Source organism: Cydia strobilella, chromosome 1, assembly GCF_947568885.1.
Source record: "Cydia strobilella chromosome 1, ilCydStro3.1, whole genome shotgun sequence".
In the NCBI taxonomy this organism is placed as follows: Eukaryota; Metazoa; Arthropoda; class Insecta; order Lepidoptera; family Tortricidae; genus Cydia; species Cydia strobilella.
Window position 1 is genome coordinate 2887885 of NC_086041.1, and position 14509 is coordinate 2902393.

The window sequence follows — 14509 nt, forward strand, 5'->3', positions numbered from 1 at the left end:
GATTTTGAACAGGAGGCGGGAAGCCGGGAACGAGCCACGGGAGAATGATGGCCGCCGATTTCTTGGAAATCGTCTCGAACTTTTGTATGCACTAAGTATGGATATAGCCGTACTTGTACCAATTTATTGTGTAAATCACTATTATTCGCTGGGCGAATGCTTCACGGGCCGAAAGGAAACAGGCGGAGACGAAAATTATAGATTTTCTGACAAATAGATCACGCCCGGCACTTTCACTTACACACGCGAATTGTTCGATATTGTTGATAAACTTCACAGATTTATTGTTTTTTCGAAGGACCACGATCCATGTAATGTAAATAAAACATGGAATGAACTTTTAACACTTGTATTATGTAAAAACACAAATTATTTGCAACCCGTAACAACATGCGATGGCCATGATTGTTTAAGAAGAAAGTTGAAGGAAAAAAGTGTTGCCATAACAGTTTGGTCATAGACAACATGAAAATATAATTAACTTTTTGTTCTTGAACACTAATAAAATCGTAGTACAGTCGGAAAGAGATCAAAACTTTAGGTAAGTATACCTATTAGAGTTTTGAATGTTTCACGGTTAGTTTCACTAGACTTATATTGACCGGGATATAGACCGTGATTACCTTTTGTATTATTTGCTTATTAGCTATCTTTAGTCACCCGTGAACATGATGCATGTAACTGCGTCGAAATATCGGGAGCTCACAAATAATAGAAAAGGTAATCACGGTCTATATCCCGGTCAATATAAGTCAAGTATACCTATGTATTTACAATATCATTCTTACTATAATCTCTACTATTCCTATCCTGACTAATGTAATAATTGCTAAAGTAACTCTATCTGTCTCATCATGCTTAAACCGTTGAACCCATTAAGACGAAATTTGATATAAAGATAGTTTGAGTTCCCGGACCATAATAAGGAGGATATAGTTTTCATCGCGGAAATCATTCAACGCAATGAAGCCGCGGGCAGCGCCTAGTTTAATTATATTTTTTTAATTAGGTACCTTACATTCATAACCAAATTCGAAGTTGTCCAAAAGTTTCCATGTTTTAAATAGCGTTGTTTTTATTTTGTGATGACCTGTTCGTCCTTTGCGAGGTTCATAACAATAATATTGGCTTTAGGTTTATTGCACTTTATTTATGTGGTATAATACTAATTTATTTTATACCTACACCATACATCGTATGTGTAGGCGAGAGTGGGGGAATTGGGAACGGCGGGTAATTAAAAACAGCGAGATATATAGTACTTCTAATTGCACAAAAAAATCTTGAGTATGTTTAAGACAAACATAAAGAGGCCTTCATGTGTCTAAGTGACTGCAAGATTCGGAAGCTACGCACATGTGGGCACAATTAATCGAACAAAATATTTTCTACTTTTGTTATAATTGTGATCATGATAAATGTTGTATATATTATAAGAGATAGATATTATCTTGTATACGGTATCTGCTTTCAAACCCCAGGTGGTTTCAAGTTCACCAAAATTAAAATCATGAGTGATACTCATTTTGATTGATATTACCTATATTCAACTGGGGTAATTAAGAACTAAGAAAACGAGAGCGTTTCCAATTACCCCTTGCATTCTCAATTATTCCTAATACATACTGATTGGAAATCGTTTTTTTTTTTACTTTGGAAACTGGTTATGTATCCCGTGAGCTCAAAAAGGATCATTGAAAAGTGATACTAAATTGAAAATCTTCAGTGTTTCCATTTCCCCGCGGACTGTTTCCAAGGTTTTTGTTTTCACCCAAAATTAGTAGGATAACGTTAACTTAAAATTATTATTTTGTTAAAATTAGATGGACAGATAACCAAACTAACGGTAAGGATAAAAATTAATTCGGCTTATGAATTATTTTTTTCTTATAGCGTTTGAAGTTAAGTGTTCCCAAGTCCCCCACTCTCCCCTTCTTACTTGTAGGTATATACATGTATATACCAACAAAAATAAATGTGTCCTTCGACTGCCATAAACGTCTGATTGTAATGTCTGGCACGTTTAGGTTTTGACTTTGATAGCTTATTTTTTTAAATATTAATGAATGCTATCGTTTTTTTACTGTCTATTTTTAGTGTTCCGTGCAAAACTTTGTTTTGAACTTTTGGCAAACGGAACACTTATTCACACTTATTTTTAAAGCTGTCATTAAAATATTTGCACAATAAGCCAGCTGTTTGGTTGTTCTCAAAAACCATAAATGGGGCATTTTCTATGAAAAGGGACCTTATTGTCGATGGCGCTCACGCCGCACAGCGTCGCGCGGCAATGTATTTATATCGGAGCATCGTTAATAATGGCGTAAGCGCCAACGACAATAAGGTCCCTTTTTATAGAAAATACCACAAATAATCCTTGCACGACAGATTTAATATATATACACTAGATGACGCAAATGCCACGATTTGTATTGAAACCAAACGTGCCGACTTTTTCATACAAAATTTACGCATAATATAATTTTAAAATTACTTATCTGTGATAGGAAATATGGTCTTGCCTTTGGGTGCTCGCAATTTTTGAAATTAAATTCCTTGTATTGACCGGAGGTTGACATATACATTACAATAATATATATATATATATATATATATATATATATATATATATATATATATCTATTTTCAGACAGTTATAGTCCATAGTTGTTAGTATTAATAATGTAATGTATGTCATGTTCTAGTTTTTAAGGATTGATAGTAAATTTTTTGCGTCCGCGACCCACCCAATCTGAGGTCAATTGTTATCTTTGTAACATAGTTTTAAATGGCAAAAAAAAACTCTTTTTCATCAGTTTTTTGGGGCACTCCTCAAATTTAAGGGGTCCGTCTGTCTTGCACCAGGCTGTATCTTATGAACCGTGATAGCTAGACAGTTGAAATTTTCACAGATGATGTATTTCTGTTGCCGCTATAACAACAAACACTAGAAAGTACGGAACCCTCGGTGCGCGAGTCTGACTCGCACTTGGCTGGTTGTTTTTTACAAACGACTACTCCATAAGGGATGACTCACGCTACAAACGGTTCGCGCCCAAACTGGATCACCGATGACCTCTGTCATAGAAAAAGGAGTGTCGGAAGCCTCGTCCCCCCCCCCAGACCGTTCTAGAGTGAGTCATCCTTTACTCTCCTAAAATTAGAACTCTCTAGCTGCTATTTAAAGGGGGTAAAAAATAACATATGACCGAAGAGCTGGCGGCTTCCTCGCACAACGTAATATCAGCATTGCGATACAGCGGGGAAATGCCGCCAGCGTCCTTGGTACAATGCCTTAAGGGCCTATTTTAGATTTAAGCTAGTTATTAATTTCGTTTACGTAGTACGTTAGTACCACTATATATCTTGTATGTACATATTATTATGAATAATAGCAAAATTGACGTACGTGATTATGTGCGGCGCGCCTTCGTGTGTTAAACACACTTAAAACACGTCGTAATCTCGTTACGATAGCTGTGTCATAAAACACAATATTTATAAGTATTGATAATATATTTTACTCAGCAGGGTAGGACTATATCGCAGCTATATCTCAGCAGGGAGATCTATATCGGGATTCCTAAATTTTTTGGTCCTATTATTGAATTTCTTAATATTTTTTGCCATAATGATCATTTTTCTTAATTATGTATCACTTGTAATATTTATGAATACTCATGTTATGGCTAATAAGTAGGATTAGTTGTGCTATTTTCTAGAAAAAGGGACCTTTTTGTCGATTACGCCATTATTAACGATGCTCCGATATAAATACAATGCCGCGCGAAGCTGTGCGGCGTAAGCGCCATCGACAATAAGGTCCCTTTTCATAGAAAATGCCCCATTTATAGTTATGTACCTAATGTAAAGTTTGTATTGTAAAGTTTATTACTCACTTATTTTGTAATGTTTATACAGGTTGGCGAAAAAAATTTTTACCCTCCTATAGAAAATGGAACAGCCAAAATGTATAAAACAGCCAAATCTTTTTTCGCGATTTCGAGGTTGGTCCCATAGTAAAAGTTGCTCAGTATAATCCCAAAACCTCTCTGGCAACGGGAATGCACTTATTTTTAGCCACCCTGTATACTTATATTTTGTTCTGTGATATTTTTCACTGTAGCTATATAATATGGTGTTAAATTAATTTGTGATATGTCCGATTAATTGTAAAACATGCTGTGTACACTGTTGGATTTCGTGCTAGTTTTTAAGCCATAATGTGCAATTTCATGTTTCTCATAAAATTGTGCGATCACACGATCGTACAATATTATGAGAAACATAAAATTGTACGAGCACACGTAGTGCAAGTGTTATTATTTATACGTCATAATTTCATGAAAGTTTTATTTCATTGAATAATTGTCGATCGACGACGACGACCTGGTGAAGGTCGCGGGAATTCGGTGGTTGCGAGCGGCACAGGGTCGGTCGGAGTGGCGAGCCTTGGGGGAGGCCTATGTCCAGCAGTGGACGTCTATCGGCTGACATGATGATGATGATGATGATGATGAATAATTGTCTGGTGATTTATTTCGTGCACGTTGTGAAATAATTTATTTGAAGTAGAGGAAACTTCCCTATTTCTAAAGTTAGGTTTTATATGGTACACCTAGATACACACCTAGGTGTACCTAATAAAGTAAAATAAAATAAGTTATGGCAACACCATTTTTGACTAATGAGTTGTAGGACAATCAGTAAATAAAGGAAAATGAGTGTTATGACCATGACCGCTAAGCGTTAATGCTGTTATCCATTAGAACAAAACAGGGCAAGTGATTTTGGGACATAATTTATTAGGGGCTAGGGAGACCCGGGCCTGAAAGGTGTACCTAAGAGATCGTCAACTTTTTAGCATTGTCTCGGCTATATAGGCACATAATTGCGAACCCATTACCCATTCGTACATGTATCGTACGTTTTACCAGTACATAATGATGGCCCTTTAAATTTTCTTTATAGTTGCGTAATGTGCTAATTATCGCACTAGTGCGGTAAAGTAGCACCATGTACTGCAATAATTATAAAGCCGTTTAAAAAAAGTAGGTCGGTCGAAAAGTGATGCTTATTGAAAAGTGAAATTTAAAGCTTTCTTTCTCAAGGACGATTTCACCAAAATAGTACATTATTGTCGAGGCTCGGAAGTAGCTACTTGCTGGCTGAGGATTCGTTTTAAACGGACGACCTTGGGAGTCCGTTTAATTGAATCCGAAGCCAGCAAGTAGCCTTCCAGCCGAGTCATATATAGTGCTTTTCTCAAAAATGGCGCAATAAATACAACTATAATAGAAATATTTTACAGAAGCAACGTTTTTATGTATATATTTTCACAGAAAAAAGTAAAAGATTTGCTTTGCCGCCGTTTTATTTTTTTTAATTAAAAATAGAAGTGTATTTTTCTGCTGAAAATACGCCAACCTATTTGAGACACCTAAATAGTCGCGGTACCAACATTATAATAATAAGTACTGATCATCTGTTTGGCTGTTTAATGGACCTATGCCTTCATTTGATATGGCCACTTCAACTTTTAAAAAGTTAGGAACTCGACAAATAATGGAATTTGTATGCAACATTGCAGTCCCGAAATCGAGACTGCAATGTTTTTAACTTTTTAATTTTTTGACTGACCATAAACAACGCACTTCGCGACCAACTTTTTAACCGGCAACGTCGACTTTGCCGTCCATTTTTGAGAAAAATATATTTTATACCAGGTCACCATAACAGGATCGTATGTAAATAATCTAATATGTATGTATTATTTTATGTATGTGATGGAGTCTGTGTCTATGACCGTCGTTATATTTGGATTGGAGTTGCTATTTTTGGATTTTGCGCTTTGTATAATTTTATCATAAAAATATAAACATGGCGTTATTCGTAATCGTCAGTCAAATCTAACAACCCATTGATAATCGTTTGTCCCTTTTGACATTTCTGTTTGTTAGAAAGAGACAAAATTTAACAAAGGTTCGTGAGAGGTTGCTAAGTTTTATGAATTTGATTGTGTATGTATGAATTTCGATTAGATCTAGGTATAAGAAAAGGAACTTTAAGAGTCCCCAGGCAAGTTCGTTTCGCTTCGCAAGTTTCGTTCTCATTTTAAAACTACGTGTTGTATTGTAATGAAACTTTGCACATACAATGACATGAGGTATATCTAGTCCTGTAATAAGTTTATATAGCTGTAGTTTATAAAACAAACGAAATAGAGCAAAAACAAGTTTTGTATGAAAAGCATAAATTCGCTGTATTTTTTTAAGTATGGTATCTGTACATAGACCTTATCCTATCGTAGATATACCTTATCCTATTGTATGTACAAAGTTTCAGAGCAATCTAGCAAGTCGTTTTAAAATGAGAGCGTAACTACGTTTGTATGGAGAACGTTTGCTGGGGACTCTAAAGGATGACTCACGTTAGACCGGGCAGCATCACGTGATCACCTGTCATGTCATAGAAAAGTAAGCGCCGGAAGCTCCGGCCCGGACACGGCCCGGTCGAACGTGAGTCATCCTTTATAGAGAGGTCACAACGACGGAATACCAAACAGTTTAAATCCTAACATTTCATATTATAAGCAACATTATCCTGCTAACTCACTTCGTGATTTGTTATTATATTATGTAGCATTGCTTCGCCACTTGAGAAAATAATTGCACCTAGCACGACTCGATAACATACTACGTAAATTGCGACCTTTAAGCTAAACGTAAAAATAAAAAATATACACGGTGTCTAAAAAATAAGTGCATTCCCATTGCTAGGACGGTTTTGAGATTATACTGAGCAACTTTTACTATTGGACCAACCCCAAAATCGCGAAAAAAAATTTGGCTGTTTCATAAATTTTGGCTGGTCCATTTTCTATGGGAGGGTAATTTTTTTTCGCGATTTTGCGGTTGGTCCCATAGTAAAAGTTGCTCAGTATAATCCCAAAACCTCCCTGGCAACGGGAATGCACTTATTTTTTAGCCACCCTGTATAAAAGAAAGCGCAGCACCATTTTCAAACTAAACACGTTTATTTTAATAATTATACAAACAACAGTTTTATTCATAAACATGTAATAAATTACATATTCCTTTCTCCGCTTCCGAATTTCTTTAATCCACTTTTAAAAATTAAAGACTCGACCTAAATTAAAGTGCTGTTGTATTAATTTCGATACTTACGCTAATTAATTAACATATCAGGTTTTAACAATGGTTTATCAGGTTTATACAATTTATAATTAAAATATAATATTTTGTGAAGAGATATTAATTCAATACCTATTAATTTGTTGATATTTCGAATATATTTTTGTACAAACTTGAAATCCGCACATTTGAGTGACGGTACCTTTTTTTTATGAAATAGGAGGCAAACGAGCAGACGGATCACCTGATGGTAAGCGATTACCGCCGCCCATGGACACCCGCAACACCAGAGGGGTTGAAAGTGCGTTGCCGGCCTTTAAGATGGGAGTACGCTCTTTTCTTGAAGGTTTGAAGGTCATATCGGTCCGGAAATACCGCAGGCGACAGTTCATTCCACAGTTTAGCTGTGCGAGGCAGGAAGTTTCTAGAGAAACGCACAGTTGAGGACTGCCAACCATCTAAGTGGTGAGGATGGTAATGTTGTCGCGTAGGGCGATGGCGAAAAGAAGCGTATATTATGATATACATTGGTTTGTATACATTCAAGGATTTAATTTAAGGATTTTATGTTTTGAACCTAAAATTGTGATCTATAGGTACATATCCTTTCTCTGACAGGCAATATTTAAAAAACAAAAGAGCTTCTCACCACTGCAAAAAATGCAGGTCAATACAATATAACAATTGGCATAAATTAAGGCTTAGATGCGCTCTCGAACAATACCGATTGCCAAAAGGGTTCCGCGTATTTTATTTTATACGTTCACGTAGAAATAACAACTTTCAACCCTATTGTCACCCCATTAGTTATTTAAAAATCCTATCTTAGTAGCTCTAGAAAATAAATAAAGAATAGTGACGTTTTAAATATATTAATAACGGGTCACTCACGTGTTTTAAGACTTTTAAGTCGAAAACGCTCGACATGTTTCACTCCGTACCAAGGAGCGTCATCAGGAGCTTGCGTCGACGGTGACGGACCGGCGAGTCATAGGGCGCGGAGGGCTGCGGCCCGCAGTCTGCGCCGGTCCGTCACCGTCGACGCAAGCTCCTGATGACACTCCTCGGTACGGAGTGAACCATGTCGAGCGTTTTCGACTTAAAACACGTGAGTGACCCGTTATTAATATATTTAATATGTCTATGTCTCACGGAAGTTATTAAAATAGTGACGTTATTCATAACTTTCATAAGCGCGCTACAATCATTAATTAGCTATTAATCGTTTCTCTTAATCTGTCATTTTGACTTATATATTTGTAAGATAAGAGTATTAAGGGGCCCACTGACTATCAGTTCGCCGGACGATATCGGCCTGTCAGTTAGAACAAAAATTTGACAGTTCCGAACAACTGACAGGCCGATATCGTCCGGCGGACTGATAGTCTGTGGGCCCCTTTAATCTTAGACTCTACTAGCCGCTAGTCTTTCGAATAGTACCTCTTATCAAAATGGGAATAAAAATAACATTTTTTTATTAAATCCAGAAGTAAGTTTTAAACCATATCCGACGTTAAAATAGTAGATTGTATGACTAGGGAATAAAACGATCCAATTTAGGCGAGGTGCGCATATAGCTACCCGAGCCGGAACGGCGAGAGTCGATAGGCACAGCGAGGTTAAAATGGGTTTTATTACCGAGTTATACGCTCTGCTTTTTACTTTTTATATTTTATGAAATATTAAAAGTACAATGAGGGCTATCGTTTTTTTGCTCACCGGGTCGTAGCACGGTATGCTTATCACCATGCCTGTCACGTTCTAACAAGTATGTGAGTGCGAAAGTGACGGACTTAGTGATAGGGGAACCATGCTGCGCGGGCAGTTGGCGCCTCTGTTGATGGTGGTCCAAAAGACTAAAGAACAGCTGTCAGTCATTGAAGTGACATTTGACATTTCGAACTATGGAAAAGACCACCATCTACACTAGCGCCCCTAGCGGCGAATTCATACGCGTTAGCCCTCATTGGTACAATTTTTAATATGTAGAGCTATGTTTATCCCGGATGAATGTATTCTGAGTCAATTGGGGAGGCGAAAGAGGAATTCCGGGCAGATTTATTGAATTCTGATTCTATTCGGGAGTAAATGTAGGCGAAATCAAAAATATGTATACATATTTTCCCTAGGGACTAAAATACGATTTTTGCCCCGCTTTGCAGGTCTAATATGAAGCACTTTTAGAGCATGAGAAGTGAAAAACCATTTATTTAACTAACCAATCCTTACATTTCACTTAACCCTAAACGCTCGCGTATATCTGGGTTGTTGACTTTTGCACATTTGCATACAATACGCCACGTTCCGCGCATTACGCCGTAAGTGCACAACACGGCCCGCGCACATCCGACCTTGTTCTCCGAATATAGGTTTTTTCGTGCCATTGACCGTGCAATCTGGTTGTCCGAGTGCAAGGGTTTGAGTGCGTACTATTGAGAACAGAAAGGCGCGTGTGATTTGCAATAAGTGTATGGAGAAAGTTGAATTTAAATAATACAACAATAACAATATGAAATTTAACTAGCTAGATTATGTAGATATACATCTAAATATGTCACTGTAGTGTCGTTCTTATTAAACATACTAAAGTTATAGTTACTGGTTTAAGCAGCACGGAAGGAGAGAAAGTTATATATTCTTAATTCTTATACCTTTACACGAGCAATTATTGTATATATATATATATATTTCGGTGATTTCGGAAACGGCTCTAACGATTTCGATGAAATTTGCTATATGGGGGTTTTCTGGGGCGAAAATTCGATCTAACTAGATCTTGTCTCTGGGAAAACGCGTATTTGTGTGTCATTTTTATATATAATTTTCCGAGCAAACTCGGTCTCCCAGATATTGTCATCTGAAAATATGCAAGTACAGTCAAGAGCATAAATATATAATTCCCAAAGTGTCAAAAATATGTGTAGATACGCTCTTACACCTTAGATAATAAAGTCGTGTTAACATATTTTTGAGCCATTTGTCTGGATCGATATTTTTGCCTTTGACTGTATGTGTACTTCACGAATAATGGTAACAGCAGTTGTTGAGGATTATTTTAATATATTTTCTTTACTTATTTTGCCGGTAACTTAATGTTATATCCGATTAAAACGAAACTATTAGTCTAAGGCATGTGGCATTGGTACAAATGCTAACTTATTTATTGTTCAACAATTGTAATTCGCTGCATAATGCCCCACTAGCATTTAACGAATCTATATATTCGTGAGGAATAAAGTCGTAAGTGTAATAGAACGTATTTGCACATGCGACTTTTTACTATGTAATATAAGGAGGTAAAGCATCCTGTTGAAATTGGTACATCTCTATGTTTAGAGACTTGTAAATCGACTAGTTTACCAACATAAATTGAAAAATAAAAATCGGCAAAATGCATACAAACATTTAAGCAGATTTAAAAAAAATTAAGGAACTTATTTTGTGGTTGAAATAAAGGTGGTTCTTAATTTATTTGGAATTTTTCCGGAAAATGATTTAGTAATTTGTGGTATTTTCCATAAAAGGGACCTTATTGTCGATGGCGCTTACGCCATTATAAACCGTGCTCCGATATAAATACAATGCCGCGCGACGCTGTGCGGCGTAAGCGCCATCGACAATAAGGTCCCTTTTTATAGAAAATACCACAATTACTGTCTGAACGCAGATGTTTTCGACAAGTACCTATGTAGAATACATAAGTAGGTACACGGTAGTACTATTAGTTATTCTGTGTAGGTACGTTATTTTTGGCAAAATTGCTCGCTATATTAATTACGCATTTTCCGCCTCTAGAAAGAATCAGAAATACGGTTAAAGCTCAATGCTCATCTACATATTTTATAATACCCAGATACCAAATTGCGAATTGCGCAAAAAAATCATACATTTTCTTTTCGCGATTTCGGGGTTGGTCTTATAGTAAAAGTTGCTCAGTATGACCTATATGTGTCGTTTTCAAGCAAAAGGTACCACATTGTCGCTTGCCATAAGGATACTCTGACAGGTTTTCCGTATAAAAAAAAATTTTTCGTCCTTATGGTAAGCGACGATGTGGTACCTTTTGATTGAAAACGTCACATATATTCACATCGAAAAATATTGCGGGATATGTATAACGGCTTGTTTGCATGAACACTGCTTTATCAAAAATGTAGAGCAATGCATCTCGGTATCGCATGCAGGCCATCATAACGGCGCCATTGAAATGTCAACTTTCGATGACTCTTTCTAAATATAGACAACACAATAGCTTTCCAACAACGTTTTTGGGGTCGATATACGAACTCGTACTGATGCGGGTAAGGTTTGAGTAGACGCTCGAAGCGGAGCGTTCGGCGGAGCGTGCAGCGTGGCGTCGGGCTCACAAGTGATATGAGCAGCGTGCACTAACGGTCCGGCCACGACGTCGCGCGGCAGCGGCGAGCGGAGGCCATAGGTTGCAGCGAGACACAGCGATTGGACCTTTCATTCCCACCTATGGCCGCCGCTCGGCGCTGCCGCGGCAGCGCGATGTCGTGGCCTGGCCGTGGCCGCTCCTATACGTTTGCATTTGTTTAACATGCACGCCGCACGCTCCGCCACGCTGCACGCCCAACTCGAGCGACCACTCAGGCCTTCTTATGCATGACACCTCTTTGCTCTAGAGCAAGTATTCGTAAACTACGGTGTGCGCTTACCAGGTTTTGCATTTGCTTTTCATCATTAGTTACCGAAAACCTGACTTCAAAATATTTTTTTTTTTTTTAACAAACGAACGAAACTCAGTTTTGATGCTCTAAATATTCAATTAAATTAGTTTTGTTAACGGCAACAAACGAGTAAAACAGATTTTATTATCAGTTTCTATTTTTTAATAGATTTTTTATAGAAATAACTTAAATTAAAAACAGTAACACGCGCAAAAATGCTAAACAAAATTCACATTTTGTGTTCTAAAATATTTTTTTTTAAATATTTTCTTCATTACGAAATCACTTCACATTTCTTAATTAGGCCGAGACATAAAGAATCGGGGTTAATTTAAGGTTTATCAACTGTTCGACTTACTTTAGTAAAACATTGTTCAATTTCCACTCTTATCAACTTGGTTTAAAATCCAAATTGGAATGTTTTGAATCTACAGGCTCTGTGCTCTCGATTTTCGAAGGGACAGTAACGGTAAAGCGTAACGGTTTAACAATAAAGTTCCGAATTTAAATTTCGATTTGTTCGAAATTCGGACCGTTTGCCGTGTAAAGGGAATCAGTATTGGACTTTTTTCATTACATTATAGATTTTTAAATTTGGAACTTTGTTTTTTTTTAGCTGCATGTCATGTGGCTAACTTCTATAGGTATTTATTGTAATTCCGAGACCAAAATAAGAATGGAATTGACCGATTTGTCACGATGAAATGTGTGTAGGTAACTACATGCCTGGAACCTTTTCTGAACATCAACTAAACATAAATATCAGTTTTCCAATTCCGTCCTAATCGCAGCCATGTAATTACAACAAGCAATAAATGTCTCATAAACTTTATATTGCACGAAAACGCCCGTAAATTTATGCAAATCTTCGTTTTGTTTGTTATTTTCGTCTGTCGACAACCATAAGTGATTAAAATAATTGTATAATTAAGGATTCAGAAACGATATTATAAGTTTCTAAGAGTATGGTAAACACGCATTATTTGGTGACACGCCTAATTCTGTGATACAAGTTTTGAAGCATGACATCCAGGAAAGCTAGTGAATTAGGGCCTTTTAAATGGGACCTCACGGCTTCGGCGCCTTTGCCGTGAGGCCCATTTAAAAGGCCCTAATTCACTAGCTTTCCTCGGTGTCATGCTTCAAAACTTGTATCACCGAATTAGGCGTGTCACCAAATAATTCTACCTTTGTTTGTTTACCCTATGCGTCATGAGTTTTTAGTTGTCACACTGATGACTAATAAGCACACAAACACAAGACTGCACTCAGACTCAGGGTCTGTTGCACCAAACCGTCTGCCACCGATAAAAAGTTCGCAAAATTTTATTGTACATATGGAAAATAGTTCACAGCTAAATGACGTCGATTAGTCCGTTAATTGTGGTTGGTGCAACTGGCCCTTAATCCAATTTTAACGCACAGGTTTTAACATAAAGCATTTTCGCGTAAAAAACTAATAAACAAAGTGTTTTTACCACTTTTCGCGTATCGGCGCGCACAGACACCGCTGGCTCCCCCGACACTGATGCCTACTGAGGACTAGCTTGGCATATAAAGTGGTTCTCCAGGAAAACCTCATGAGTAACTTATGGTGTATCGTAATGCTGTACACGTATTTGGCTGCGGGGTACGAGTGTGGGGGTCTTTGGTTTTGCTGAACTGTGTACAAAGGCAATTGTAGAAATCTGGAAAAATTACATGTGATTTGTATCTACATTACTCTTGATCTGGGGCTGCCATCTAATTTCTATAATATAAAAAAACTTAGATTTAAAAAAATTAAAATTTGTTACCGAATTCAACGTCTTCCACAAAATACCCCAAGTTATTGAAGTGATTAGGTAACTTTTTCTTATTAATTATCACTACATAGTATAAAACAAAGTCACTTCCTGCTGTCTGTCTGTCCCTATGTATGCTTAAATCTTTAAAACTACGCAACGAATTTTGATGCAGTTTTTTAATAGATATAGTGATTCAAGAGTAAAGGTTTAAATGTATTATACATCAGCATTGCACCCGTGCGAAGCCGGGGCGGGTCGCTAGACTTGCTAGTACATTATAATCCGAATAATTGTAATATAACTAAACTGCCATTTAAACAACATCTAAGTAAATAGGGAATAAATTGTTATGGAGCAGAACTCTCACGTATAAAAGGCCCTTACAATGTTAATAATATCCACACAGTTTTGTTATTTATGTATTAACACAAAGCATATACTTAATATATTTAAAAAAAAACAGCGAACAAAGCATCACTCGCATAGTATAAAACAGTCGCTTTCCGCTCTGTATGTATGTCTGTCCCTATGTATGCTTAGATCTTTAAAACTACGCAACGGATGTTGATGCGGTTTTTTAATAGATAGTGATTCAAGAGGAAGGTTTATATGTATAATTTGTAAAGGTTTTGTGTAAATTAGTTGAACTACCCGTGCGAAGCCGGGGCGAGTCGCTAGTATAATTAAAAAAATATGACAGCAAACAAAGCCCCCTAGGGCTTACTGCCGCTGTAGTGTAGTTTTAACTTTAAATATGTAAAAAAAGTACACGTACACGATTCTGAAATTAAGCAGCAAAAGGCATCTCAACGAAGTCGATTTTCTTTCACGAGGTTACAAAGACTCCATTTGACGTTTTTTAACCGACTTCAGAAAG

General features: G+C 37.0%; 1 protein-coding gene across 1 annotated transcript in view; it reads right to left on the reverse strand.

Annotated features, from left to right (window-relative positions):
* LOC134748699 (chitinase A-like) overlaps positions 1 to 13391 on the reverse strand; it is a 31512-nt gene extending 18121 nt beyond the window's left edge. Inside the window, exon 1 of the mRNA XM_063683504.1 lies at positions 13324 to 13391. The gene's annotated coding sequence lies outside the window, so the exon portion shown is untranslated. The remainder of the gene's footprint in view (positions 1 to 13323) is intronic.
* Positions 13392 to 14509: the final 1118 nt, after the last annotated feature.